Genomic DNA, 27783 nt, shown 5'->3' with positions numbered 1-27783 from the left:
GACGCAATTACAAAATGCTTACATCCGATCTTGTCAAACACATTGATCTCAATGGCAAGTCACTGAATGTTTTGGTCTCCACAAAGAGATCGCCACCGCTTCAAAGCAGTGAATGAGGAAAACCAGTTAGAGCCTCTCATCTGACTTCCTACCTTCATGTACTATATGCTTAAGCACATATTTCCCTTCTTACAAAAGCTTTTTTCATTGCCATCAAACGCAAGTTGATTTGTTCATTTTGTATTCAAGGTAACATACATATAACATTTTTCTATTATACTTTTCTAATTGTCTGTTCAATAATTCATCATCCACTTCAATTCTTAGATGAAATAAGAGCAGGGGTTCTCACCAAAGGCGAATTTCCCCATTAGAGGAATTTTATAGTTTTAGAGGGCAAAGAATACAGTCAGTTTTTTTTATTTACCCGTTAATAATTTAATTTTGGTTTATGTATATAAAAGAACTATTTTTATTCATGTTTTGATATTTATCAACATTTTCTATAATTTTTGTTATTTTATTTATAGAAATACGTTTAAAAATAATAAAATCTAAACAAATGTATATATATTTTTCGAATTTTGAAAAAGGAGGAAGGGGAAATGATCTAGAAATGGTGAAAAGGATGCATGCGTCAAGAAAGGTTGAGAAACACTGAGATAAAGCCTAAAGAAAGCTTTCTCGTAGAGAAATTACAAATGCCACATAATATGATTTTTGAATACGATATCTTATAAGTTCTTATATTTCTGGGACGTGAAATCAATATTACAACTGCCGGCTTATTTCCCAAATTTGAAATGCATGATATATAAACGAATGATGATTATTTTCAGCGCTCGATTCATTAAATTTGTTGGTAATAAGCGAGTAGACGCTAAGACGATATAGACCTTCACATATATCAAAAGGCGATCTGCCTTCCCCCAAATTTTTAATATTCTTCTATCTGTTTGTCTTATTATTAGTCCAAAGGGGCTTTGCCCTGAAGGACTATTGTTTTCGTTATGCGATCATCATCATCATCAATATTGTCGGGATATTGCTGTTTTGACGCAATATTTCCGGCTCTTAACACTTAGGCCCGGAGGGCGCATGACGGTAGTTGGAAATGACAATTGAAAGGAGGCATCAGTAGTGAGAAGAGGGGGTGACTGCAAGACGTCACAAGTGTAGAGAAACACGCAGACGAAGCCAAGACCAGGAGAGGCGATGACAGGGTGAAAATCTGACTTGTTCAGTTGTTCATGATAGGTACATGTCATAATAAAAGTTACACAAATATGATTATACAATACAATTTATTAGAGTAATATAAATACATACGAAAAAAATCGAAAATGAATACATAAATTATATACGGCTAAATAAGGTATACATATTTACAGCGACGTTGCACTCGTGATAAAGTTACGTAGGGAAGTTCGAGTCTCGGGTGAGAAAGGCCGCGAGTGGTCTGATACGTGCGTCTTCTGCAAAGATCTGATAATCGAACACTTTGAAGTGTTGCATATGTGAACATTTTCGCGCCTTTTCAAAAAACTTTCTATTGGCCTCATGAAGGAACTCTTCGACTCTGTCGATGCGTAGGTCTCTGTGCAAGGTCTCATTGGAAACATAAAAATGCGCATTAGTGATAACTCTGAGAAGCTTGTTCTGCGTAACTTGAAGTTTTTTCATGTCACTCTGAGTGTAGGTAGCCCGAGCAGGAGAAGCGTTACAGAAAATTGGCCTGATAATTGCCGTATAGATGTGTCTCTTTCTTCTAAGATCAAGTTGGAGTTTTTACCTATTAGTGGGAGGAGATTTTTGATAGTATAAGAGGTCTTCCATTTAATAGTGTGAATGTGGTCTTTCCAGGTAAATCTGTGGTTTAAGACTACCCCAAGATATGTAGACTTCCTGACTAGTGGTACTTCTTCATTAAAGATTCTAATTTTCCTGTTTATAGGGTTTCTAGAGTGTTTTTTGCCGATGATAATTAATTGGAATTTTTGTCCGTTAATTGCTATTCTCCATTTAGTATACCATTCCTCAATGGCTGGAATTTTTTCTTGAAGTTTTACCAATGCGTGCTCTTGACTATGTGACTTCACGGCAAGGCCGGTGTCATCAGCATAACCTCCGAGGTAAGTATTGAGGTCGGCACTGGTGTTGGGTAAATCATAAACGTAAAAACAAAATAGGACCAAGAATAGAACCTTGTGCTACTCCGGCTTTCAGATACTTTGTCTCAGAGTGTTCATTTCCAAACTTTACAAAAAATTTGCGGTTCCGTATGAAAGAATTGATAAGTAAAATGAGATCTCTGCTGAAATCAAGTGTGATGAGCTTGAAAATGAGCCCCTCATGCCAGACGCGGTCGAAAGCTTTCGCCACGTCTAGCATGAGTAAGGCAACACTTTGATGTCTGAACAAAGCAGATCCAATGAATTCGCATAGACAAACAAGTTGTTTTGTCGTTGATAGATTTCTACGGAAACCAAATTGTTCCATTGGGAGCTTATCCATATACGGCTCAATTCTTTTATAGATGACCCGTTCGAATATATTTCCTAGTCCTGGGAGTAGACTAATCGGTTGGTATCCCTCCGGTTTGGTGGCATCTTTTCCCGGCTTTGGCAGAAGAATGACTTTCGCCTTTTTCCATTTTTCGAGAAAATAGTTATTTTCCATTCAGGCATTGAGAATGGTAACATATTTTGTGACCGTGTTAAGAGGCATATTCTTAATTGCAACATTCGTAATTTCATCATATCCAGGGGATTTCCGGTTTTTCATCTTTCTTATAATATTCCTAACCTCCATCGGAGAAGTATATTCAGTGCGGTTTTTGGCCCCGGGACCTTCCAGCCAGTCTTTGATAAATTGTCTTGTATTATAGGAGAAAAGTGGGTCACAAGGGTCTTGATTCGGCACGAATTGTTGTTCTAAGTGCTCTGCCATAAGGGCGGCCTTTTCCTTGTAAGTGCGATTCGGCTGTTGCTATAAATTGGTTTATTGCAGGGGGGCTTGCGTCTAAGATTTCTCGCGAAAGACCAGAAATCATTTCCAGATTCGTTGAAACTCTCAATTTTATTATTCCAGGCCTCATCCCGATGTTTCCGAATCTTGCTTCTGATTTTATTATTAAGTCTGTTAAGTTCTTTCTTGACCCCTGGGTCCCAAGAGATATGCCCCCTCTTTCTTAAGCGGTTTCTCTGTTTAATCATATCCCTGATTTCTCTGGGTAACCTGAAATTATCTCTCTCAACTGGAATTTTCTTGGTAGCAGTGTTGTATGCGCCTAGGATACTATTGTTGAGAATTTCAATTGCATTTTCAATGTCATCTTTATTCTTAAGTGAGCTCATAATTGGGGGGTTCTCTAACAATTGAGTGTAATATTGCTGCCAGTCGGTGACTCTTTTAAACTTGTTATCTTCACATCTGTTAGTACTTAAAATAGCAATAACCGGCACATGGTCGGAGGTTAATTCAACTTTAACGTCTAAGTACATTGGTATGGCGGTATTAGTGAGCAGAATGTCTAAAATGTCTCCTCTTCTAGAATTATCAGGGAGGTAGGTATAGTCTGCAGGCGCATAAAAATAAATAGGATAGTTATTAATAAACTCGAGCAGGACTTCGCCATTGCTCTTGGTTCTTCGACAGCCCCATTCTGTATTTTTTGAGCTCAGATCTCCAGCCAGGATGATATGTTTATTATTTGGGAGAAGCTCAGCTAGTTTGTCTATGTCAAGTAGATTATTTGGAGGATTATACAGTGCAATAAAATAGACAACTCTATAATATGGAAGTAGGATTGAAGCTGTAACTGCTTCATAGCCGTTATCGCGATCCTCGCTGATGAGGCAAGATTGTAGGGAGCTTTTCACAAAAATCGCGACGAACCCACCTCTATGACTCAATCTGTCACATCTGTAACACCTGTAGTTTGCGATATTCATATTGTAACAGGGAGTCGCAAACGTTTCTGTGATGAGTGCAACGTCAATATCATACACAAGTCAAAAGTTATGAAGTTCCGTAATTCTATTCTGGACGCTATGCGCGTTCCAGGTCATGAACTGAATAGGGGTCGACTATTCCTGTATTGACCCATGATCTAAAGTCTTTGTTTTAGTATTTTCTGGATTGGTTTGAATGGTCTGTTTTGTTTGTTGTGTTAATTGCAAGAAGCCAGCGCCTTCAATGATTTTTACTAGCTCTGCTATATTAGCAAAAACTGTTTTTGCTTCATTGATTGTTTCCGAATAGAGTCCTGATGATATGGCTTGTGCATAACTTTTACCTTCTATGATACGGTTTGAGTATGTTTTGTTTTTGACAGTATTATTTGTGCTGCTATTATTCTTGGGATACTTTTCACAACCCTTAAAGCTGGATGTGTTAGGTCCCCCGCAGTTCGCACAGACTAGGGGCTTATCAGGATTTTTTTCTGTCAGGGCATTCTTTAATTGAATGGCCTCCGCCACATCGGACACATTTCGGAGCATAATTGCATCCGGCTTGGGTGTGATTGAAGCCCTGACAGCGAAAACACTGTATGGGCCCCTGTCTGCCTTTATACTCCACTACTTTAATTTTCATATCGCAGAGTTTGTATTCATTATAGATTCGTTTCGAATCGTCAGTTTTTGGCAGTGTAACAAGAAATAATGGGAGTGGAATGACTTCCCCCCCTCGTCGTCGTGACATTTGTTTAATTTCAATAATTTTGTAATTCAATTCCTCTAGTTCAGTTTTAATTTCCTCTATGTCAGAAGTAGTAGTGAGTCCATTTATGACCACTTTTAAGTTTTTATCTTGAGGCAGTATGTAGGAGTGGTGCTCAACTTTGAGCTCTTTGAGTACTTTAACCATGCCTCTATAACTTTCAGCATCTCCAGCAATGACCTTTATGCCATCATTCCTCAGGTTTTGTCCAATAAATGAGAATTTTTTGGTATGAAATACTTTTTTGATATTTCCCCAAGTCATGACATTTTTCTTAAGAATTAGTGGTGGGAGTTTTCTTTGCGTATTAGTCTCTGAATTTTGCGTATTACTTTCAGTGCGTTATTATATGTTATCGTCTGATTATTTGTGTTATCCTGATTTTCTGTTTCGCTAACGTTGGTATCCATATTATTATCTGTTTCGTTATCCTGATTATGTTCTGCCTGTGTTTGCACACTATTAATCGGCGTATGATCATTCGTGCTATTACTAGCTTGATTAGCCTTAATGATCGGTGAGATTATTTGTGTGTGCGTACTGAGTTTCACTTTTTTAGCAATTGGTTTGTGAATTTTTGTTCTCACGGTCTAGCCGCCTCTGCGGCGTTTAATTGGTTCCTCATCTGAACTTGTATGTTGATCAAGTGCTTTTTCCTTAGTACTGTTGATTGGATCATCATGCAGTTTTATTGGACTTCTGGCGCTGCTGTTTCCATCAAATTTTTTACCAGAGTTAGGTGTAGGTGTTTTATCAGTGACACTATTATTTTGTTCTTTCAAAGCATTTACAATCTCAAGGGAACTAAGCAAAAAATTATAAAATGCTTTTTCAATGTCTGATAATTTTCCATCATTTTTGTCTCTGATTTTATCCAACTCCTTAATCTGATTTGTGTAAATTTCCACGAGCCTCTCCATGGTCCGCTACGCAGAAATAAACGCAAAAAATCCAAAATCCAGCGCCCACAAAAATGGTGTCCTGCACCCCGGGATGGAGCCTGGCCCGATAGCCTTCTCCACAGACGGATGTGCAGGCGAAGAACACACGATGCCCCTGACAATCACCTGAAGTGAGAGCTTGGGGGTAACTACGTGTGTTATCCGATCCTATAATCCAAAATCAAACGCGCAAAATATTTAAATTATCCGATTAAATATTCAAACGCGCAATTAGTCTTAATGATAAGCAATATGGCATGTATTAGTCGCAAAACCAGCAATCAGGCAATTTTGGCAAGACACGTGGTGGTGAAAATCAAAATTTTGCGAAATAATCCTAAAATAAAATAAACTAGTAAAATAGTGAAAGCATATAAGCGTTTCACAAATAATACCAACCGCAAAATAGCATTGAAAAATGCTGACGCAATCAGATTCGTATGAGCACATGGTCTCACAGGGAAACCAACCGAGACGGACGTACTTGCTAACCGGATCTGAGAGGCAGGCACAATCTCCGACGGTGAACCTTCATCCACCAAGTCCCCGCTCGATTTGTTTTGCGACTCCAACTCCAACTTGCTTTATTTGCCGCGATTAACCTGCGAAATTGCAGGTTGTGTTCCGGCTATCGAACTTTGGTGCTTCTAGGAGCGCTGCAGGTAAGGAAATGCCGAACGTAGTTCTCGTGGAGACAGGATAGCAGATGTAGGGGGTGTGACCAATGTCACGTGATGAGCGATAAGACATCTGTTTGGCGATGAGGTATCCAGGCATCGTAGCGCTGTAAATCTGAAGTTTTACAATACTTATACATAAAATAGTACTAAATCAGTTCATAAAAGGTGTGTGTTGCTGTCATAAATGCAGAAAATAAAATACGATTCCAAAAAGTATAATAGTATATACAGGAAAAATGTAAGTAATATCTTGTGGGCGTGGCTGTGTGTGTCACATGATCATCCGGCTAAGATTTCTAAACATCATTATTTACAAGTCAAATAAGTTTTCCAGAGTACTACATACTTAAAAACACAAATTATGTTGGAAAATCCTGGTTTCCACTGAGTAGAAAAGCGGCATATGGACGGAGGTGCCTGTCCTCGTGTAAAATTTCTTAGTGAAATAGGTTGAAAATGTCCATATGTTGGCACTCCCTAGCGGCGTCATAAAATGCCGTGTTAGTTCTTCTTAAATATTCCACTATTGTATCCATTTTTAAATCTTCATGGAGACGTTTGTTCATCACATACGGGTGTGCATTTGTGATAATTCTTAAAAATTGGTTTTGCACAACTTGTAATTTTTGGATTTCACCCTTCGTTGCGGTAGTCCATGCTGGCGGAGCGAACGTCATGATGGGTCGGATTGTGGCTAGATAAATAAGTCGTTTCTTGTCCAACGAAAGTTTTGAATATTTCCCTATCATGGGATATAAACATTTCATGACTTTAATCGCTTTATCCCTGATTTGTTGGATGTGATGCTGCCATGTGAGCTTGTCGTTGATGGTGATGCCCAGATATTTGGCTTGTTTCACGATAGGCACAGGCTCGTTAAAAAGATAAACACTTTGCCTGATCGGAACATTTTTCTTCCTTTTCCTTATGAGTAGGAGCTGCGATTTTTGAGCGTTAATTCGTATCTTCCAATATCCACACCATTGTTCTATGGAGGGAATAGTGTCTTGGAGTTTCCGAATAGCATGATTGATGTTAGCAGACTTCACTGCCAAGGCAGTGTCGTCTGCATAACAGGCTAACATAGAATTATGATTTAAATGTAATCTCGGAAAGTCTGAAACGTAGAATAGATAGAGTATAGGGCCAGTCACAGAACCCTGTGGAACACCGATAGTCATTATTTTAGTGCTGGATAATTCATTTTTTACCGAGACTCTGAATCTCCGATCCCTGATAAAAGAATGGATTAGCAGAATGAGTTCTCTGTCCAGTTGAAAGTCAATTAATTTAGCAATTAAGCCCTCATGCCAGACGCGGTTGAATGCTTTCTCCACGCCTAGCATGAGTATAGCAACATTAAGTTTGCAGTGCAGAGCTGCACCAGCGAATTCGGTTATTCGGACAAGTTGCTTCGTTGTTGAGAGGTGAGCACGGAACCCAAATTGTTCCGGCTGAAGATGCTGAAAATATGGTTTCAGTCTATTCAGGATAATTCTATCAAAAATTTTGCCTAAGCCCGGCAGTAGACTAATAGGAAAATATCCGTCTGGTCGGGTGTGATCTTTGGCCGGTTTAGGTAGTAAAATAATGTTAGCAATTTTCCAAGGTGTTGGAAAGTAAGAAAGAGCAAGACAAGCATTAAAAATACTTGTCAGGCTGCAAATTTTTAATTGCTGTATTACTGATTTCATCAATTCCTGGAGATTTCTTTTGTCTCAGGTGTTTGATAACATTAGTCGTTTCAGTAGGAGTGGCATATTTAATCGGAAGTCTGACTGAAGGGGCGTTGAGCCAATCCCTCACTCGTAGGAGGGTCTTTAATTCGAAATCAGAGTCATTTGGCCAATCATTTGGCGAGAACTGTTCTTGGAGGTGTGCTGCGAAGATTTCTGCCTTTCCCTGATTGGAGATGGCAATATTACCTCTGTTATAGAGGGGTCGATTACTTGTGAAGGTAGTTTTAAAATTTTTGATTAAAGACCAGAACGTAAAATACGACAGCTTATGAGAGAGCGAAATAGACTCAGGAAATGTTATCATTTAACGTGGGACTCGGCACTTAAACGTGAAATAAATCGTAAAAATAAGCAAATTCAGAAGGCCATTAAAACCTTCAAAGAAGAACTATGGGATGATAAAATGTTAAATCTGGATTCTAGAGAAGGTACGTTCTGGTCTTTAATCAAAAATTTTAAAACTACCTTCACAAGTAATCGACCCCTCTATGACAGAGGTAATATTGCCATCTCCAATCAGGAAAAGGCAGAAATCTTCGCAGCACACCTCAGTTCTCGCCAAATGATTGGCCAAATGACCCTGATTTCGAATTAATGACCCAAATATTAGTACATATGATAACAATACTGAAATTCTCTGACAATTATAATACAATGATCAATTGGTACATAATGAGATTGTAAATATAAATAGACTGTATAATACAATACAAGTCCAACAGTACAATATAATGCAAACACGAGTATGTAATTACAAATGTTAATATTTCATGAACCATCAGTGCAAAACAATACTAAGTTAAAGGACTATGCATATCAATGCAAAACATAAAGTTAAAGAGTAGTAGTATACAATGTTAGATATAGATATACTATACAAAAAAAAGTCATATTCGTACAACAGAATGGTATTGCAATTTAAATACCAACAGTATTAAAATATAATTATAACAATAAACTCAAATAAAAATCCGAACATATGACCAATACAAAAGCAAAATGTTATTCTTAAAATATCTATGCAATGCATATTCAAATACAGTCAGTAGATATATACTGATATAATTATAAATACATAACAAGTTAAAGACATATCGAGAAAACAACCCAATACAATCGATAAGATCTATACAATACAAATTCAAATACTAAAATCATCCAGATATTAATAGAAAAGTAAATGCATATATCAAATGGTACTTCTAACAAAGATAAATAATATATATATATATATATATATATATGTGTGTGTGTGTGTGTGTGTGTGTGTGTAAACATTCTTATTGAACAAAATTCAACGAAGATTCAATGAGACAAATACCAATCCAAGCATGTGATAAGTTGACATATGGGAATAGTAGATTAACACTAACATGTATGCGTACAATATAATAAAATTGTAAATTATGTTACCAAGCACAAGTCAGTACCATAGGAATGAAGTATTTCCATAATTTTGATCAGTTTTTTAACTAAGTATTTTTGTTTAATTAAAAACTTACAAAATGCACGAGTGTTAGTATTTGGTATGGGAATGTGATAATCTTGTGTAATAGGACACTGAGTCACATAATGTTCAGGATTTCCAAGTTCACCACATACACACACATATCAGTATTTGAAATCCCATGTCGATAATAGTAAACTGGATAGGGTCCATGCCCTGTAATATAACGTACCAAATGATGATTGGTAACCTGTCTATGTATATCAACATATGAAATATGAAAATAAGTACGACGACCTGTGTCGGAGTCATCCCAGTTTGTTTGCCACGCAGAAATAGTCTTGAGTAAAATTTCCTTTTTAAAATACGAAATTGGCCGTTTTACCATTAGGTTTTCAATTTCACCAATATGATCAATACTTTTTGGGGCAGCTATTTTTGCAAAGAAGTCTGCTTGGATATTGCCAATGTTACCTGCATGACCTTTTGTCCAGGCCATCAGTATTTTAGAATTTCCGGACATGTGCAATTCCTGCTGAATGGCAGAGATAATAGGCGAAGAATGCCTTGGATTTTTAATTGCAAAAAGAGATGAAAGGCTATCCGTTATTATTACACCTTCCATCTCGCCGGTTTGTTTAAGATATTGAACAGCTTTAAGAATAGCCATCGCTTCTGCTTGAAAAACGCTGTTTTCAGCAGTAAGATGTCCTAACCATTTAAATATTTGGTCTTCATTGTGATAAGCCACAAGGGCACAACCAGTTTGTTGCTCAATTTTCGAACCATCAGTGAATATCTGTAAGTGAGGTAGTTGTGGCAAATTGTCACATTTCAAAAAGACATTGAGTCCATATCCTTGTTGAGCAGGATGATTATCCAAATGCTGTGTTTGCTTTTCATAGTTGGTTGGAAGAAATATGTCATCATGAAAATTTACAGATTGCTGCAAATGGCGAACTGTTTGATAAGCTGCCTCCTGCAGAGTGCGTAGAGGCAATGGAATAATGCCTGCAAGCACAGTCAAGGCATTAGAAGAAGTTGTACAAAAAGCGCGGGTAATCTGTAATACAAAGGGTCGTTGTAAGCTTTGCAATAGTCTGGCCTTACGACCCTGCATAGGGTCGGCCCAGACTGCAGCTGCATATATAACCATCTTCTCGATTACAGTTTGATATAATATTTTTTGTATGTACGGACTAATACCCCAATTGTGTCCATACATACGGCGAAGATTAGTTGCAATGATAGTTGTTCTTCTTTTCAATTCCTGCAGATGCAAAATCCAATTTAATTTCTCATCAAATACTATACCGAGAAATTTGAGCTGCCTTTTAATACCAATTCTGGTACCATTTATTGTAATTCTCGGTCGTCGATTTAAAGATTTTCCTTTCTTTGGGACAAGGAGAATGGTTGACTTTGAAGAGGAAATTGTAAGTTTTTATGAGTTATTACATAACTCATAAAAAAGATTACAAGTTTCTGTGGAGTTAATTTGCAGTTCATCTCTTGTTCGCCCTGTGACAACAAAAGCTGTGTCATCAGCATAAGCATATAAACGGGTATGTGCTGGCCAAGTGGAGGATAGAACATAATTAAATGTTACATTCCACAAATCAGGGCCAGCACAGGAACCCTGGGGACAGCCACGATTTTGTATCTTGGTTATTACTTCCCGGTTAGTTAAATACATTAATTTTCGTTCAGATAGATAACTTCTAAATACCAAGAATATATTCTTAGGGCAATGAGCTTTTCTTAATGATTCCAGAATTGCTGGCCACCACAGCGTATCAAAAGCATTTTGAAGATCAATACTAATGAAAGCGCTGTGGTGACCACTGATTCTATTAGATTGCAAATCATTAACAATCTTTGACAATACCTGAACAGTGGATCTACCAGGTCGAAAACCAAACTGATTATCAGACAAAAAGTTTTGCACATGCAAATGATGTTTTAAGCGTAAAACAATTATTCTCTCATATACCTTACCCAATGCATAGAGTAAGCATATGGGTCTGTATGATGCAGGATTATGTGGGTCTCGACCCTATTTTAGGAATAAGACCACTCTTCCAATTTTAAAAGCCCTAGGAAAAAGTCCTAAATGGAAAAGTTTGTTGAAGAAGTCCTTGAAGAAATAAGGATGAGAATTAATAGTTGCTCGGATGATAACATGATCAATTCCATCTGGCCCTGGCGCCCGTTTTTTAGGAAGATTTCGTATTGTAGTTTTAATTTCGTCTAAAGTTATATCTTGATCGTCTGCAGTATCAGGAACTGTTAAGTTATTTCTAATTTCTGTCTGGAACTGAGAATCTGTGGAAGGATCATCAGATGGAAACACGGTGGTTAAAATTGATTCTATTGTGTCTTGTGTTGGGTGCTCAGTCGAAGTAGAAGATGCTATTAGATGAGTTTGCGAAGGTTGAAAAATTTTTGTCCTTGCAATTTTGTAAGGAAGTCCATATGGATCATGATTTTGAGTGCAATATTGCTTCCATGCTGTTAATTTAGATTGAATAATCATGCGTTTATAAATTGCTTTTTCTGTTTGATAATGTTGCAAAGTATTTGAGGTGATACCATTTCGACGGTCAGATTTTGATTTTCTTCTAAGCGCTCGACATTTCTGTTGTTGAGTTCTTAATTCACCGTTCCACCAATGGAGAGCTGAAAGTCTTTTATTTGTTTTCCTTGGAAGAAGATCTTAACAAATATCTTGGATTGTAGTTAAAACCAAGTCCGTAACTTGTTCCAAGGCAGCTGGAGTTGTTTGCAAAGATAGTTGTCTTCTCAGTTGGTTCAATTTTCTTCTAATTTTTCTCGTAAATTGACGACATTTACGACCTGGGAGATTATATCTAATGAGAATAGGAACTGAGCCATTGTTGGTTATTTCAAACGTAATGAATTTATGGTCCTATAAACTTATTTCATCATGAATAGTCCAGTTATGAACCAAATGTGCAGTATTTGCTTTAGTAAAAGTTAAGTCAGGCCATCCAATAGCATATGTTCTATCAAAGGTAGGCGCAGAGTCTGGTGAGTTAAAAAGCACATAATTTTTTGAAGATATAAAATCCTCCAATAGGCGACCTTTAGGATCAGTTGTTGTATAACCCCATGCTATTGAATGGGCATTAAAGTCCCCACTGATGATTTGGTGTTTATTACCAATAATGCGAAGATTCTCTTCTAAAAAGGCAATAACTGGGGTAATGTCATCCGTAGGAGGAGAATAAATTGAATAAATAACAACTATTAAATTTCGAATTTCTAAAACTACAGCAACTTGATCTCTATTAATTGATAAAATTGAGGGAGAAATTTGTGTATTACAGTTAATAATGGCTGCACGTGGAGGTGCTAAAGTGTCTGCCTTGGAGAAAGTTGTCCAAAGAAGAGGAAAACCAGCAACTTGACCGTCTCTAGTATACGGCTCCTGGGCCAATATGAGATCAATGTGATTTCTTAATGCAAATTCTATTGTCTGTGCTGTAGCTGCCCGAGATCTCTGCATGTTTATTTGTAAGCATCTAAATGATTGCAAAGCACTCTGTGATACATGAATCGCACCTTTAGACATATGTGGTATTCTGGCGCATTCGTTCGACTTGTTTCTGATAGCAAAAGCATGCGTTGGAGTTGGCGGTATGATCAACTGGGGCTGGGTTTCTGGAATTCTTGTTTGCGTCGAGACAATTGATGCAGGCTGCAAAATCCGAGGAACAGTCTCGGGAGTCATGTTCACCGGCACAGTACGTGCAGTAGAAGTTGCTGCGACATTCCCGCTGCAAATGTCCAAATCGCTAACATTTATAACATCTCTTGATGTTAAAATGTTCTGTGATTTTGTGAGACTGCCATCCAATATGGAGTTTGGGGTATCGCATAATTGTATTGAAAGCTGCGGGCTTACATTGGAAGATCCACTTAACATTTTTCTTTTCTTTTAATCGAAAAAGAGGTTTTATGTCCTCTGTGTCTAAACCAAATTCAGTAAGAAATGCTTCCCCTAAATCCTCTTGAGGAAGATCTGTAGGAATGTTATGAATGGCTAGTAAAGGATTTTTTAATGTTGGTTGCTTGATAGTAACTAGTGAGGAAGCTCTCTCAGATGTTAAGGTATCTTTTAGTTTCTTCTTATCTGACTCTGTTGAACAGACAACAGCAAGACCACCCTTTTTAATTGAACGTATAGCAGTTGAGCTCCAATTTTTGGAAGTGGGAACTCCTTAGCAAGTTTATCCTTCAATTTACGACTAGTTGTCGTATGTTTTGGATATATTAGCAACGTCGGTTGAGGAGCTGCTGGAAGGATGGAATGCTGCACAGCAGCAGCGTAAGAATAGCCTGCGAGTGGAGTTGGCAAATTTACTGTATCTTGCACAGGAAATGAGATATCTGAAGCCTGTTTATGATGGGCAAGTTCACAACAAATAACAGTCGAGGTATTGCTACCAGTATCAGTTGTGGGAGGCTTAGGAACAAAATCTGGGCCTTCTTCAGCTAATTGTTTGAAGGCGTCTAAGGATTTACAAAGAGGTTCTCTTAAATTTGAGGGAAGGACAAATTTGCTTCCTTTATATGTTACTCCTATAGTATGGATAGTTTCATAAAATACCTTTATTTTTTCATGATAAGAAATGTCTGAATGTATCAATGTAAATGGATCCAAGTCACTTATTGAAGGAGTATGATTACTAACAACAGGTATTACAGAAGGGCGAGACATTTTACAAAAAGTAATGTAGCATAAACACCATTAAACATATATATTAATCAGCTGTATAATGAGTAAAGATAAAATTGTACCACAGAATTTTGCAGGGATCGGACATTCAGAGTCTCGGTAAAAAATGAATTATCCAGCACTAAAATAATGACTAGCGGTGTTCCACAGGGTTCTGTGACTGGTCCTATACTCTATCTATTCTACGTTTCAGACTTTCCGAGATTACATTTAAATCATAATTCTATGTTAGCCTGTTATGCAGACGACACTGCCTTGGCAGTGAAGTCTGCTAACTTCAATCATGCTATTCGGAAACTCCAAGACACTATTCCCTCCATAGAACAATGGTGTGGATATTGGAAGATACGAATTAACGCTCAAAAATCGCAGCTCCTACTCATAAGGAAAAGGAAGAAAAATGTTCCGATCAGGCAAAGTGTTTATCTTTTTAACGAGGCTGTGCCTCGTTAAAAAGATACGAGGCCGGTGTTTAAAGCTTGTGCATAAGTTTTATTATGCACTACCCGATCAGAGAACGTTTTCACAGCCGGAGTGGTTTTTTGGTTTTGGAAAACGCACACATTATCTGTAGTTAGCTGTATGACCTATCTCATGACAATTGGCACATTTAGGCGGAGTTGCCTTATCATTGTCACAGTTAAATGATTTATGAGGTTCACCGCAACGAACACAACGTGGTTCGTGATTGCAGTGCGATTGGGCGTGATGGAACCCTTGACAGCGATAACACTGCAAGGGTACCTTACGGCCACGGTATCTCTCAACACTAATCTCCATTCCCAGCACAAATTTTAACTGGTGTATCTCCTTGTTTTTCCCCTTGCGGGTGAGAGTAACGAGAAACAGGGGAAGCTTAATAACTACTCCGTTACGCCTGACAGTGAGTTGGTTGACCCGCACTACGTCGAGTCCATGTTCTTTTAGATCCATCATAATTTCCTCAGGGTCCATGTAAGACGGGAGGTTACGTATCACAGCTTTTAGATGTTTAGATTCGGGAAGCGCATAGCAGTGATACCTGATGCCTTCTTCTTCTAGCACTTTTACCATTTCCCGATAAATGGTGGGCAGTTTCACTTTAATCTTGATTTCGTCCTTCATGTTTTCTCCATAGAAATCGTGCAGAGAAAAATTCTTATTATTAAACAGCGTTTTTAAGTCATTCCATGTGAATCTGCTGTCTTTGATTATAATCTGCGGCAGTTTTCTCGCACTGTTGAACGGAGCGTTCTGATTGGTTGGAGGTGTCTGCACTGGGGCGGGGTCTGTGTCCATATTCTGTTGCGGAGTGAGATCAGCAACAGGGTGAGTCTTTGGAATTTCAGGAGCAGTTGCAGCAGCCAGGGGTGCAACAGCTTTTTTCGCAGGTTTTTCTGGTGCGTCTGGTTCTGTCTCCTTTGGGTTCTCCATCGGAGTCAGAGCTGACATCTAAAGCCTTGCATTTTGTAAAGTCCTCATCCGACCTGGCGGGACTCTCAGCACGTCGAGCGTTGATCTTTGGGAGAGGCGAGAAGCCAGGGTTGTCATCAGTTTTGGTCTCAGCACGGTCGTCCTGTGTTCTGGAGTTCACAAATTCCTGGTCAGTAAGAGCTCGGAATTTTTTGAACAAACTCAGGTCTCTTGTTTCTTCAGGGGTAAGGAAACCTTTGTCTTCTTGACGGAGTTCCAGCTGAGTAATCTCAGCTGCAATGAAGTCCAGGAAACGTTCCATGATGCCGGTTGATGAAGTAGTGAAATGCAGAAAGTCTATGCTTAAAAAGCACAAGGTAAAAGCAGGTCGTTTTACAACATACTAAACATAGTGGTTTGCATGCTGACCTGAATGCACAATCGAGAAAGCACAGCAGTTTCTCAGTCACAATAGTCAAACCCAGAAAAACGAGAGCTTAATACTGCAGAACAGCGAAAACGCAGAGCGAGGGGACGAGCACCTTCACTCTCAGGAGCAAGCAGTCGAATCGAATTCGCGTTTTGCGATTTTGCGTTGAATCATTATAAATGTCCGTTTCACTTTTCAAACTGTTGCCACCAAATGTTGGAGTCCTGCATTATATTTCAAGAAATTTAATAATGAAAAATCTGCATAAATTTATGTATATTTCTCGCATTGTGATAAAACAACGGTACATAGAGCCATCGAATTTTGAATGACGTAATCCGTCTACAAATATGGGCATGTGGAAAACCAAATTTGAAATTTGGAATTTTTTTTATTATCGATTTCATATTTTCTAAAACTTTAACGAATTGAGTAACAAACTCAACGATTTAAAAGAGAGCAATAGCAACACTCTACGGGGAAAGAAAGACCTTTTTATCTCCAGCGCGCGGAACTGTGTATCGGAAATTTTAAAGATAGGCTCATTTAAAAATTATTTTGCGACATTGCTATTGAACTGAATTTTATAGTTTAAGTGCAAAGAACATGATATTTAATAAATAAAGGTAACGCACAAAACGTTAAAAAAACGCTTCTTTGGACGTAATTTAAAATCTGAAATCTTTCAGATTTTTTTTTATATAAGTTTATATAATCTTACATATAAGAGAGGTCGGAGACCCTTGGACCCATCCCTCCCCGGGTGATCTTCATCAAAACTGGGGGAAGGAGCTGAGCGAAATCTGCCACCTGTATGGTGCTCAAAGCTCTTGCCAAACACGGGTACCATCTTGCTCGATGCCACGATGAATTTCGGGGGCTTGTTTTGATGTTACTGTCAGACAAGTGACATAAGTCGCAACAACACATCACATGACTTAGTAATAGTGTCACATGATAGGGCACCAGGACAGAAGTCTGATTCTGTGAATAGCAGTTCTTGAGTAAAGCGACAGGAGTTTTCTAGGTAGGGAGTAGGTAATGGAGTAGCGTAGGAATAATGAAATATTCTCGATGTACAGAAAATTCCTTATTAAGTCAATTCATCAAAGACGTGCGAGAGGTGTTGATGAGAATATCTGGCGTATTGCATTCTCTGTACTATTATGAAGGTACAATGTGCCGAGGTGATGCAATCAATTCATTAGTTCAGGGTCCTTGAAGGAAATAATGTGAAGTACAAAATACACTGGATTAGTTAAGATAGAGGGAGAATAATTTCAGACCCATCTTAATATTGAATAAAATATTTAAAATAAAATGAATGGTGAAGGTAATATAACTAGGAACAAATAAGAAAAATTAATTAAAATGTGCAGTAAACGTAAATACAATTTCCTAACAAGTAAGGAAATTTTAAACAAAAGTTTTTATCCAGTATCGAACGGCCAACTTCTCTTAATCCGCAGTTCCGCACTCTAAACACTGGGTTAGTTTCTATATTGCAAGCAGTTAAGCACTAATATCACTTTCAGAGATTATTTCGTAGAAGGTATGCATTTTGTCAATTAGGTGGTCACATGCTCTAAGCTTTTATATACATAATATATATATATATATATATAATTAATAAGCTAGGTAGTAAGTACAATACAAAAAGATATATATATGTGATGTACCAGTTTTTGTCGTAGCTTAAACTATCAGACGATAAGTTTAAAAAACAGGATCCATTTATTATTATTCAGGAGAAATAGCAGTTACAAAATCAGATATCCGGAGTAAATAAAAAGAATTACTAATAACTTTTTGTATGAAGTTTACTGCATCGTGACATTTAAGAAAAAGCCCCCTATATTCCTTTGCAAGTCTTTTTATAGCCTTTGGAAAGGCGGAGCTTCCAAGAAATGACGTCAGCCAATCCAGTTCGCTTTAAATATTCCCAGAACATTCTAAAACTGTACGTGTAGAAAAAGCGGGAAAAACAACTTGACTACGGGGCTGTGGATTTAATTCCGCGTACTTTCAAATAAGAGAACGTCGCCATTAAAAATGAAAAGAACATACAGTTAGAATTTTAAGTGTATAGTGTATTCTTGACTATGGAATTTTATTATTACAAATATATATATATATATATATATATATATATTTACCAAAAATTGCAATGATTTCAGAGATTTTAATGATTTTAATGAATTCCGAAGTATGACCTGGTTTTAGTATTAGGTTTGTTAACTTGTAGTTCATTACAATGAAGGTTATCTTCGCTCTGTAACTGTGCAGAAGTATCCTTCTCTGGCTGTTGAAAATTTGGTTGTATTCTACATCTTGGGGATCACACAGGCTTTATAAAACTTGGGAGTAGCTGACACCAGGTTTAGCTGAGCTGTCTTTTTCTTTGGGGGGAGGAGGGCAGTTGTTATCAAATTTTATTTTAAGAAATTTAAGGTTTTGTAGGATACTCGATGTATTCTGGTAATATATACATTTAGGTTCAACAGTTTTACCCTTTTTTCAGGCAATTAACAGTTCTGTCAATTAGGGTGCTTTTGACGTACTTAGGCTCAAGGAAGCAATTGTCGGAGGAGTGGTGCCACTTGAGCACTGTGGGATCTGTTTTTTTTTTAAACAAATTATTTTACGGGGATTACAAAATACATAAGGCTTTTAAATCATATATATTTTTGGCACTCTTATTTATGAGCTAAACATAAGTAGCATGAAACAGAAATAAGGGCAAAGGAGCTTTGGTTTTTCTTGTGCAATTTCGGTATAGAGTATCCATGTTCAAGAAGAGCGTCGGTAATTTTACTTTTATTTATTGTGGAGAGAAGCGCAAAAATAAGCACTTTAATTGATTACCTTGTACACAACATTAACAATACAATGTTCTATATGCTTCTTCTCTTTAAAGCCCACCAGCGGCCGAGCGGTAAACTCGCTGAACACTGGTAGTCCGGTCCGAGGTTCGAATCCAGTGAACGGGCTGGCTGCATGGGCATTTTCGTGTTTTTCCCCATGTATACGACACCGTTTCCCTTAGAAAGTCCTCCATGAAAGCATCCCTACCCTTAGGCAGATGGCCCTCGAGGCGTTGCCATATTCACACGCACATTATATGCTTCTTTCTAAAATGTGCTCAGATTTCCATGACCATTTCCGGTACATAACAAGATTTTAAAGCATTCTCTATTCATTTTTCCGAGGAACTTGACTTTTGAACTATTGTTAGCAAATAGGCTGAATAAATCCTCAAATGAATTGCTGCCTAGATTCCCCATGATGAGGGGAATGCCAAGGAATTTCACGCTTGTTTATTGCTGAAAGGGAATATCTGCTGAATTTTAGACAGCACTTGAACTGGTAAGAGCAACAAATTTGTTCGTCATGTTTAAAATTTTTTGAATTTTATTTATTTTTTAATGTTTGGCTGTTTTAATGGCCAGCTGAAAGCTTTCATCGTCATTTTTAATAGCAATTTCAGAGTAGGATTAATTATTTTCCATTCGATCGTTTTAGTATTACTTTTAGGTATCGCTAATCTAATGGTATTAACCAGTTCAATTTACCTGGTGATCCGTGGCTCGGGTTACTGAGATAGTCCATCTACAGTTTTAGTATCTGTATCTGCTAATGATCTTCATTTCTTAGTTGAGACAATTGTAACCAATTTCAGTGTCCAGTTCCTCCAGTCGTTCACGTTGAGATCTTTGCTCATCCAAAGCCAAGTCTCGCTTTCTAGCCTTTCTAGGCTACCGCCGTTTGGAGCTAATAAATTAAATTAACAGAAAATTAAAAAAAAAATCTTATGTAGAACTAAAAATAAACTTTAAAAAAATAATCACTATAAAATGCAAGCAAAATTAATTATTACGGTTAAATACAAGTTTAATATTAGAATTAAATGTATAAACATTTTTAAGGAGTAAAAAGTGTTTATCACTATGATGTATTATGAAATATAATTGAAATAAATTTCCTTTATAGAAATTGTGCTATAATACTCATCTATAATTTTAAAAAGCAGCACAGTTTAGAATTTTAAACAAAACTTTAAAAAAATTCGTTTTTAAATATTTTAGTATTTTTTACTTATTTACACCAATAAAAACATAAAAATTAAAAGAGAAAATTGCTTGTTTGAAATTTTCTATTGGTTCAGATTTAAAATATTATTTTCTAAAAGAAGTAGTTACAAATTTCCGTACGGCATAGGAAAAGCTAAAAATATATCCAATCCTGAAAGCATGCAATAGCTTCATAATTATTTGGAACGTTAATTATGATTGATAAATATGCTAAATTTTTAAAAATCAATCTAAATTTCAAAAATATGTAGAAATTCTACATATTCTTATTTTTTTTATTCTTATATTTGTGAAATGAGGCGCTACAACCAGCTTTTTCTTGACAATTATATACACGCTGCAATAGGCAATCAATGTTAAATTTGTGCAAGTCGTCCCTACTCCTCCGGATGTGATCAAGGTGACAGCCGGCAACGTCTCAGACGAGGGAGAAAACCTGTTTGGGTTAGTCTATTTTTTATAAGGTCCATGATGGGCGCTAAAACAATTTTAATATTTACTGATTAACTGGACCTAAGAATACTCTCACCTACGAAGACTGGAGGAAAGCCAAACCATAAAATTATCGAGAATATAAAAATGGAGCAAATTTCTTTTTATGCATCAATGTGTGAACGTTGAAGATACTGTTCATGATTTTCAGGAACAATTCAGATTGAAAGACACCAGATTTACTTCGTCTCTCGCTTGAAAAGATGTAAAGAACATTATTTTATGTTCCTGATAGCCAGAGATTAAATTACGCCGAAGCCCGCCTCCGGTGCTTCTTTAGTTTTTGTGATGAATCATAAAGTTAGCCAGAGGGCACCGGAGCCCTAAATAAGAAGGCTCCGGCACTTCTTTTATGTAACTGAACAACAATTTCAGTATAAGTTTTGATATCTAAAATTTTATTTTTAGCAATAAAATTATATTAAAATCACTTAGTAAGTTTTAATTTATCTCTTTACATTTTGCTTAATTTTAGTTATTTAATTAATTTAATAAATAATAATTCATTAATTATTAAATTACCTTAATCTTTAATTATCTTAATAATTAGTTAATTAATAATTTTAATAATCTATTACTTCCTAAAAACATTTTTTTCAGTCCAAAGGCGCTTTGTCCCTAAAGGACTATTGTTTTCGTTTTGCGATTTTGCGTTGAATCACTATAAATATCCGTTTCACTTTTCAAACTGTTGCCACCAAACATTAGAGTCCTGCATTATATTTGAAGAAATTAAATAATGAAAAATCTGCATAAATGTATGTATATTTCTCGCATTGTGATAAAACAACGGTACATAGAGCCATCGAATTTTGAATGACGTAATGATACTGCGAATATGGGCATGTGGAAGACTAAATTTGAAAATTGGAATTTGTTTTACTATCGATTTCATATTTTGTAAAACTTTAGCGAATTTTTGAGTAACAAACTCAACGATTTGAAAGCCAGTAATGGCAACAACCTACGGAGGGGGGGGGGGACTTTTTTGTCTCCAACGCGCGGAATTGTGTATCGAAAATTCTAAAGATAGGCTCATTTTAAAATTATTTTGCGACATTGCTATTGAACTGAAATTTATGGTTTAAGTGCGAAGAACATGATATTTAATAAATAAAGGTAACACACAAAATTATAAAAAAAAAAAAAAAAAAAAAAAAAAAAAAGCCCTTTTGGACGTAATTTAAAATTTGAAACCTTTTATGTAAGCATTTTCATATGCATAATTTTGATAACATTGAAATTAGTGTGCTTGATATTGTATCGGATACTAAACTGTTTAAGGAATCCATTTACATACTGCAAAAAAGGTCACTTTATCCTTACGGACTTAATGCCAATCTAAGTAATACCACCAATAAACATTCAGAAGTTTCTTTATATGGACAATTTAGATTTTTTAGCAATATTACTCCCAGAGCAACAAGAGGAGGTAATTCTAAGAACAAAAATTTTTTTCAACACAAGATCTGAAATTAATTATTAAAAATCTAAATTCCTGCCTTGGAAATAAAGCGTTCGCAAAAATATGCCATTAAACTTCTTCATACTTTTAAGAATGTTATTTTATGGAATCTTATTAAAATATTTGATCAACAATCTCAGTGTTTCCAAACAGTCAAAGATCAGATAATAGACTTTTGCAATTTTAAATTAAAGAATAGTAATTTTTTTCGCAAAATTTTTTTTTGTACAATACAATTCAAGCACCCTTCTTACGATCAGTTAAAATTTCCAAGCATTTTTAAAAAATGTCAACACTTGCTACCTGACCAACAACTACAAATCAAGCCCTGTTTTAAATTTGAAAAGACCTTAGGTCAACTAATTATCAAACACCACAATATAATGGAAGATAGCATATGTCATTGCCAACTTCCTGTTTACAATAAATATGTAGATCCGTATCACCAGCATATTGTTACAGGAGATCTCAATATCATTGATACGAGAAATTATGCAACTTGGCACCAAGTTTCGTCCTACTTTCAGTATTAATAGGCACTTTTACCTTAAACAATTCAATAATGATCTTGATAAATTTATAATTTTAGCTAGTAATAGATCCAATTTACCTACTACTACTTTTCTAGAATGGAAAGCTGCACTAATTAAAGAATTTAAGCTTATGCTTTTCAAGTTACCCAATTTCAATTATTTACGCAATAAAAGGCATCTAGAGACTCTTATTCAGAAACAGCAAGATAACTTTATCATCACAAAGATTGACAAAGCTAGCAACAATTTTAGTGTTATTTGAAAAAAGTTTTATTTCGACCTTCTGAATAAAGAATTGAATAACGCTTGCACCTATCAAAAGATTACTACCAGCACTAAGATTCTTCTCAATAAATTTAATGCACTTCATAAAAAACTTAAAATCCTTTCTCGAAAATATAATAACAGATTTGCAAATCTATATGCACTACCAAAATTTCATAAGACTCCGGTCAAATTTAGGTTCATTGCCAATAGTACCAAAAGTTATCTTAAGGAAATAGATTATCTCTTTGCACAAAAACTACGTCTAATACGTAACCTCATTAATAATTATGATTTTAAATATCTACATTGCAACTGGATGATTTCAAGTAACGAACGTGTTCTAATAACCTTAAATACATTTAAAATAGGACATTTGAAAACCTCTATACTACTTTGTCCCTTGAAGAAATTTATATAAGTTTACTTGCTCTTCCTGAATTACTTCCCCAAATTTCTACAATAATAAATGCTGAAAAATGGCAACTTTTTCTTTCATGCGTACTTTTCAATAATTATATTCAATTCAAGAACAACATCTTTAAACAAATACATGGAATTCCTATGGGTGGTAATTTTTCAACTTCTGTCTGTGAATTGTTCCTTTTTACAAAAGAATTGACTTTTATACGTTCACTCAATAAGGAAGATTATAAATTTTACCAACACATCTTTCGATATATTGATGATGTAACAGCCTTCAACAACTTCAACGAGATTGAAAATGCTAATATCTACCCTTTATGCCTAAAACTTAATACTGCAAATACCGTCAAACATGATATAGTCTACCTTGATTTGCATATTTACAATTTTACAATTTTTTGAAAGTCTATGACAAACGAAGAGAATTCAACTTTTCAACACTTAAATTAACCAACTGGAATTCCAATATTTCTAAAAGAGTCATCTTCAACACAGTTTACTCACAGCTGCTTAGAATTAAAAGAATCTGCAATACAGCAAAAAACCTTCAAGAAGAAGTACACAATATTGAACACAATATTGAAATACAATACTTCGTCACAATATTGAAAAATAACCTTAATACCTCAAAAAATAATTAAAAATACCTTAAAAAAAGCTGGCATTAACCTTACCAATTTTTGATTTTTTGAGTTAGATAATGAAATTTCATGCGTAAAGCCCTATGGGATGGTATAAAGTGGATGGCTGATTCTGAAGATCTAATATATAAATGTACAAATAATTCCTGTCACAACGTCTATTTTTCCTCTTAAAATTTGGCACAGTACTTTGAATACTATTTTTAAATAGTGTTTAAAAAACTTTTCTGGCCAATTCTATTCTATTATTAATTTATGGGCTATTTTCGTTTCTGCCAGCTTGAACGCCCTCTAGCTTGAAGAATTACCAATTTAATTAACAAATTACTATTTTTTCATTATTTTTGCTTACTTTAGAGGCCATTTTAGATAATATTTTGTTGAATTAGCCATTTTCTCTTTTACCCAGTCCAATTTTCTTCAAACTACTATGACAAGACGCCATTTTGAACTTTTTCCGCATTTTTCAACACATTTCACCCCCCTTTGCAATGAGTCAGGTTTGCTGCCAACGGTCAATCACTTTACATTGGCTATTACCCAGTGACGTTGTTTCCCCCCTTTCTACGTCATCCGACCATTTGGAGGGCAATGGAAACCCTCGGGGTTTTGCCCACCCTTTTCGAGTTTCCTCGTTACCAAGGAAGACGGCTCTGTTCCAGGTCTGTTTTTAATAATTTTTTTCTCTAAAAGATTTTTTCTAGGTCTTGGCAAGACTCATGCTTCAATTCGTCTTTTATATGATCTTTTCCGTTTTGATTTAAATATAATTTACGGTACTTTTACAAAGTATTAATTCTTTAAGCTCGTAGGTCTACCCATAAAATCTTGTATATTTTGACTAATAGCATATCGCTATTTATTTTTTCTGTACATCGGAATTGCCTTTCCATTATTTTTTTAAATCTTTTTTACACCTTAGTGCGTCAAAATAAGCGGACGCATCGGGAAATTGGAATTGAGACTAAAATTTTTGACATAGTTTATTTAATTTTATTGAAAAATTTGTCGCGATTGATCAGTTGCCTGTTTCGGCGAAACGCGTGATGGAGTTAGCTTAGTTCGAAATTCATTTAAAAAAATTTCCCTTGACGAGCCAAAAGGAACTTCGAATTAGGCTAATTAACCATTTACCGCTTCTTAATTTTTATTTTTTTTAAATTTTTACCTCGATCAATTTATTAGTTTTTTACTCTGTTTTAAATCTACTTAATTCGTTTAGCATATAGCTTACTATTTTTATTAATTTTACTTGTAAATATTCAAATGTTGTATATTTCTCCTTTTTCACACATTTCATAGCAACTAAATATGCTTATGTTGAATTTTTCACGGAGCCACAGTTTTTGGTAACTTTTAAGCGTGCGTACTAAAATTTATCTTCTAATTTCCTTAATTTTGCAGTACAATGCGCAAAATTAAGGAAACAATACAAACAATTGGTGTACAATACAAATTTATTGGAGGACAGTTTTAAATATTCATGTTTCCGCGCAAATACTGTATGGCATGATACTTCAATTTTCATCGCTAAGTAATCTCTCTCTATGCACATACAATAGTTCAGGAATATGCTGGGAGATTGTACATAGTAAAAGGAATATGAAACAAGAACAATATATTGTCATTTTAAAAGGACGATCTTTGCTTCAAATACAAGATTGGTATGCTTTAAGAAGGGAATTTTAATGCATGTTTTTTCATTTTGAACACTTTGCCACAAATGCAAAAGGATTTATAATTTTTTCCCCTAAAAATAATGCCTTGCCAGAAAACAGACCCAAAATAAATTCAATAAAAATTTGGTTTCATTTTAAAATGAAACTGAATCAAAGGATAATTTATTCCTTTTCTGCCTTTTTTCGGCCCGAGTTTCGTTCATTCTAGAATTTCTGTAGATTTGAGTGGTAAGTATTTTTACTTTAAAGTTCAGAGATTTACGAATAAGAGTGCAAAAGCTTGGCCTGCGTTCCACTGCCTGCCGATTGAATAAAACTGATTGTTGGCGACGTTAATGCTGGTTTTGCTAGAAGTACATTAGACTGAGATTAGATCCTTGTTTAGTAAGTGTGTATTTGAAATTCTGTTACGGTCTAGGTGCAGCTTGTATTCTCTGTCCGGGTTAGATTAAAATTGTTGAATTTAAGTTTCATTTTTTGAAAGCAAGCTTTGTGTGAAATCAGGTCCAAGTTGGCTGGTAATTTCGTGTCTGCATAATTTAATTTAATCACTCGCAGATGGTGGGGTATAATAAATTATTTTAATTCTGTATTTGTTTCATGATTGGATATTATTTGTTTCATGATTGGATATTATTTGTTTCATGATTGGATATTGTAATGGTGATAACTGACCTCACAGAAAAGAGGTAACACATTATTGATACTGTATCGATATAGTTAAATTAGTTAGAGCCTATAACAAATGTTACAATATTTTCTTGGAAATAAATGATTTGTCCTCGTATGTGTATTTCGTATCAAAATAATTTATATTACAGAACACAATTTAATCATGAACCTTTAAAATATTATGGCAAAACATTTCTTTTAGTCAAAACCAAAAATATTCTTTATGTTCCCCTCTGAAACGACGGTAAAATTTGAAAAAAAAAAAAAGATGATTAACATTGTACTTGATAATAAAAAGCGACCTGACGCCATATTTAGTAATATTATTTTTTCTACTTTTACGGAGAGAGCTTTAAGAGAAAATCTTCAATAAATAGAATCATTTGGGATGAAATTAAAAGATGAAGTTATTCTTTTACTTGCCAAAACACACAACCCATTTCTATTTCAACTAAAATAACTGAAATTAATTTTCACTTGCATAGGCGGTAAACTAAAAATATAACTTTGTTTTTACACTAAAATTAAGAAATAAGACTTTTACTTTATCCACACAAAATTCAAAACCTATTTCTATTCGCCTAAAATTAAACCAAAACATTTTTTTTATAAAAGTAAATTAAAATTAACGATATATAATACATATTCTCACATTTTTTGCTTTTATGATTGCAAGACTTAAAACATTAATGAAAAATGTTTTAATAAGATTCTTAAAGAATTATTTTCTGTATTGTCTATTTGATATTGTTTAAATGAATGGAAAATTTTTTTAACTTTTTAGTTTATAATATAATTTTATAACATAATTTATAATTACTATAAATAGTAATAATATTTTAGAATTTATAATGCATTTTAATATAATTTTATACAATCCAGTTAGGTAATTAACAATAGGCTTGTTGTTGTTGTGACAAATCCACTTGATACACACAGTCTATATTAGGCCCGCGAAGACGTTGTGTCTAAGACAGAAAGGTGTGTGCATGTCATTGTCAAAGGCTTTGGACACCTCATGAGGGATAGACAATACGAGTTTGTCCAGTTTGAATTGAGAAAACACGGGGGACGCATCCAAAAATCTCTTACATCTCTTCCTCTACTAATAACCTCTCAAGAGGATTTTAGGTTGGACAGTATTTTAAGGCCCACTTTCCATTCCGCAAAGGCACTATAAACTACAAACATCCATGCTTTCTCCGGATTTCGCACAAGGGTTTCAATGCTATGCTACCATACTCCCTAACCCCATGAGGAATAAGGCGGCAATAATAGGCTTAATTCTGCTAGGCTTAGAAACTGCAAGCGATATGGATAACTGGAGTCTTGGAAATATGGAATCCACATAACTAGACTTCTAATTCTACTATACATTAACTAATAGGTGTAGATGATCACAGGAAA

At 35.4% G+C, this 27783-nt stretch overlaps 1 long non-coding RNA gene across 1 annotated transcript in view; it reads right to left on the bottom strand.

Annotated features, from left to right (window-relative positions):
- Window positions 1-27783, bottom strand: part of LOC146995882 (uncharacterized) — a 62610-nt gene that overhangs the window by 9458 nt on the left and 25369 nt on the right. Inside the window, exon 2 of the long non-coding RNA XR_015042612.1 lies at window positions 19686-19884. This is a non-coding gene — a long non-coding RNA (uncharacterized LOC146995882). The remainder of the gene's footprint in view (window positions 1-19685; window positions 19885-27783) is intronic.

The sequence above is a fragment of the Stegodyphus dumicola genome, chromosome 8 (assembly GCF_044657685.1).
Source record: "Stegodyphus dumicola isolate Sdum_Otavi_A_Nest chromosome 8, ASM4465768v1".
NCBI classification, from domain to species: domain Eukaryota; kingdom Metazoa; phylum Arthropoda; class Arachnida; order Araneae; family Eresidae; genus Stegodyphus; species Stegodyphus dumicola.
Note: the sequence above shows the minus strand (reverse complement) of the source record. Positions and strands in the feature narration are given on the sequence as shown.